A 5,026-nucleotide genomic window follows, 5' to 3' on the forward strand; every position below is an offset into this window, starting at 1 on the left:
CGAACAGTTTCCATTGTGTCGGAGCGTTATGGATTTTTCGAACGCAATAACCGCGTCCACGTATTTAAACACACACACACACACGCGACGTTCGAGATAGTCTTACGAGTCACACTCGCTTCGATCGTCCACAATATGGTTGATGTTATAATAACTATTTTAATATGTAAATACAAGAACTGTTGAGTACACCTACGTACACGGTCTTTCTCTGTCACCGGCGGTGTGTAATTGGGATGATTTTTTTTTTTTTTTTGCTCGCGGTTGATGCCGAGAGAGTTGCGGGGATAGCCAACGGGATTTTATTCAGAGATTGTACACGCCACCCCCCGCCACACGAACGTTTTCACTACACGCCGCCGATTATTATCTGCACAATAATATGCTTATATTATAATATTATATATGCTCCATAATATGCACGCAGATTGTTAATATTATTATACAGGTATACGCTGCTAAAACCGCTATTGCGTCAGGCCTGCTGGTTAAATAGTTGTGTTAATTGTTCGTCAGAACAATACGTAACTACCGCGTAATATACGATTATTAATAATTATTGTTGTAGGTACCTATATCATTATAACATGTATATACCTTATGTACGTATAATATGACTATAATATTATATTCAACACAAATATAAATACCTACCTATATGCATTATATATACGATGCGTTTGTCGTTTCAGTGGAATGCTGCAGCGGCAGCGTTGGTGCAGGTACCTATATATTATAATGATTTTGACACGCCGCCGTTAATATAGATTTTTATATAATTATATAACACGCGTTTCGTCAAAATAGTTTCGTGACCCAGAATTAGGGATGTATTGTGCTAAACATCTTTTTTGGATATATATGCCATTATTATTATTTTTCAAAATAAGTTTCCAAAAAATGTTTCGTATCCCGTTCATTAAACATCCATAATAATATCCTAATGAGTATTAAAGTATACGTTTATACGATAAGTAATATATTATTATTTACCGTGTATTATAATATGTACACTGTACACATTGTTTTATAACTTACTATATTATAAATTATTCAATTATTTGTTCAATAAAAATCAATTTGTAGCGTGGTAGTTATAAAAACAACATAAATATTTTATTATGTTAATTCGTATTGTGACAATTGGTTATTATACTTATCAGTTATCAGTAGGAGTTTTTATAAGACTTCAAGGATGTGTAGAGATAATTTAGTCACAAAAAATCGTTTTTTTAGTCTTGCTGAACTTTGGCTGAGAGCCGATAAGAATGTTCACAAGCGTATTTATTTTTCACCAACTTTGTAAAAACATTTGGTATGTTGAAACGATTAATTAGTTAAATATAAAAAACATTATTTATTATTGCCATGAATTATTATTTTTTATATTTAAATATTATATCGAAAAGAATAACCTAGTTCTAAAAAGTGGTGGTGGGGTGTGATGTGACCATCGATCGCTTTTTCAAAACCACCACTATAAATTGACAATTATTATCATCAGATATGCGGTCATAACAAATCATTGAAAAAAAAAATTAAAATACACCACTGTAACCAATACTAACCTACACCTAATAATATAATATATAAGTTTAAATTATTTTATTTCCATGCGCATTCGTATATCTCAACAAATTTATTGTTGAATGGGTTTACCCTCCAGTAATATGTGGGTACTTACCTATATTGTGACCCTGTGTACATGACGCGTATACTATTGTGCTAACCGTCATACCGACATATTATTATCATAGTATCGAGATCGACCGAGTTTCAAATCGAAATTAATTCGTGATTTGCTAGTATGTATTGTGTATTAGCTTATCGTCAAAACATTCATATACACATACACGGTACATAATATATTATTATAGTATTATGGTTTTTTGTTATAATGGTATATTGTTTTTCGTACAATATGTGTGTGGGGTGCGCGCGTTCGTCGTCACTCGTCGAGCTTACAAACTTACCAAACACTCAATGCATCGTGCGTGTGCTTATATAGTTTATTGTGTAACGTATAAATGTCTAACCGTGATATTGTTACCACTGTTATTATTATTGTAATTACGTTAAAAATATCGGTTTCGCAATGCGAACTCGTCGGGATCTCGAAACTCACAACAATTGACTTCGTTAGGGTGGATTATTCGCGTGTGCTGTATACAATATAATATTGTATACTCTACGGGATGTATTAAAGGATATTTTAAGATTGAATATGTCATTCCGGTGAGGTACTACTGAGGTTTTATTTATTGCGAAAACGCGTATACGCCGGGGGAACCTTGGCATGTAGGTCGTCCATTCGTCATTATACGTAGTTTGTTCAACGATGTATAATGTACACACACACGCACACACACACACAAACAATTACATACACAATTTTTTTTTACGTTTAGTTTCACTTTTCATACGGCCCGTCAATTGGATAATTTTATTTTCATTTTTATACAAAAACACCGACCACACTTATTTGTTTTTAATTCACACACCTTAATAAATATTACAGTATAACAATATTATGTCTAATGTGTTATATCATATTCGCTCAAAGGCTCACAATATTATTTCGATAGGACATTGTCGATAATAATAAAATATTATTAAATTGCGGTGTACACCGCCCGCGTGTAATATCATAAATACTTGCAGGCATAATACAATATTGTTGCAATGTTTTATAATCCACCAAAGCCGATATATTATCACGGTATAATACATAAATACTAATTATAACAATCTATATTCTATTCTATGATAATACTATTATAGGTTAGGCACAAGTGAGAAAAAAAAACGCGGGGAACACCGTCGGTCATAATAATATTATTATATCGTCTGCACAATATCATATTATTATGTTCGGCAACAAAATGGGTGGTCTACACCGGCGCACTATAATACGTTTTAATATTATAATGGGTACAGACTGCGTACTACGTTATGCATGTGGGTAATAATATTATATTACGATGGTGTGCATGCGCGAGGTTCTTTTGGGTGCTAATTATTGTGTACATATTTGTATAACGCGACACTCGGTTTCACGTGCGTGGGACAATAATATAATATATATCTGTACACGCTACACATGTATCGGTAAAACTGTAACGGGCGTGCAAAATTCGTTCGCACTTTCCGCAGCAGTGTTTACACTTTACTACTGGCGTTGTTCGATTATCACGTGTATGTTATGTGTATACAGGGCGTCGAACGATTCGGGTGTAGGTACATGGTGTTATTGTTACGTATGGATTATAGTTGAAGACGGAGCGAGAGAGAGAAAAAAAAAAATTAGAAACCGTCCGATTCGTTATCACGACCGCCGCGGCAAGCGACGTGTAATAATATTATTATGCTGCTGCGCAGTGTCGCGTTCGTTTATTATTATATTGTGTGCTATAAAAATAAAATATGTTTGTATATATACATAGTATATTACTACGCTATACGGTTGTATACTATACTTACTACTAGTTACTACTACTACTACTACAACTACTATTAGTACGGATTATTTTTTACTATTTTATACAACTAGTACCACTATATTATTATACAGTTGTGTGTTGTACGAGGTGAGCGCGAAACCGGTTTTTTACCGCGGCGGCTTTTCCCTGAGGACTTATTCTGATACGAATTCGTATAATATTATTATTATTATTATTGGCGACAATATTATATAATATTTAAATGCCCTGAGAACTATCAAAAAAACGACCCGACGGTGCTGAATGCCTTTTGAACACAATGTATATAATGGCGTTTAAAATTACCTAAATATATTTTGTAACAAAAAACCAATTTAATGGAGATTTTATTATTGATTGGTGATGGTTCTTACTTTTTATTGATGAACAATTTATATTATACATTCTAAACATACAAAAATATATAACAAAGATTATATGTCGAATTCTATATAATATTATATGTTTAAATATTTTATAGACAACAGAAATACCTGTTAAATTGCGAGCATTGCATTCACGTACCTATTAAACCTAACAAAATGTCTTGAGGTAATGTTTTGAATTGCCCAAATTTGCATTAAAAACTCAAAAAATATATATAAGCACTAACCCAAACATGGTACTTGCTTGAGAATCCCCTCCCCCCCCCAAAAAAAAAAATAAAAAATAAAATAAAGTACCTTATTGTATTAAATTTTATATAGTATAGACACCTACCTAGCTAGTACCTATTATATAGTATAGATACCATCTAAAATGTCCTCCCATCACACATATTTTATTCGACATTATAATGTATTTAATGAATACATACGGAGGGGTGTCATCGTTTGTGTTATATCTAAAATATTTTTACTTAATTCGATATCTCTATCCGATTTAATTTAGGCCTAGAAGGGTAAAACTATTTTATACTTCGTTTCAATAATCAATATACTGCAGTAGCTTCACACCGGTACCCAAAATCCCGTTCTCTATTCTCATATGATGCGTGTCAAACGAGAAACACCATGGCATCGATTTGTAAATTTGCAAATTGTAACCGTAATTATAGATATTATACACAATTATTATACCTAACATGTATATATTTTTATAATGAATACAATTTACGTTTTTAATATATAATAATTGTTGTATAATTGTCGAGCAATTGTTGGTATTTAGACGTTAAAAGATTATAATTAGGTATGTAGACCGATCCGCATTAATAGAAGAATCGCTCTGTATATACATAATGTATAAACGTCTGTATATAGCTTTTCTTTTCTCGAAAATATTTAACAATCAAAGACGGTCATCATATTGGGAGGAGTGACGTTCGTGTATTGTTCGTCGTTTCCCTACTGCTCCAGTCACGGCGACCATGACGACGTTGTTGGTCGATAAAACACCACTTCCTTTTGGATGAATACATTTTTAATGTTCGTTAAAAAAAAAAAAAATAAAAATAATAAAAACTGATTTATTATGTTCAATAAACCCCGAAAACTTATACCACCGCGCCGTGGCGTATATAAGTCTTCCGGGCAGAAATAATAATT

The sequence above is a fragment of the Metopolophium dirhodum genome, chromosome 3 (genome assembly GCF_019925205.1).
Source record: "Metopolophium dirhodum isolate CAU chromosome 3, ASM1992520v1, whole genome shotgun sequence".
In the NCBI taxonomy this organism is placed as follows: Eukaryota; Metazoa; Arthropoda; class Insecta; order Hemiptera; family Aphididae; genus Metopolophium; species Metopolophium dirhodum.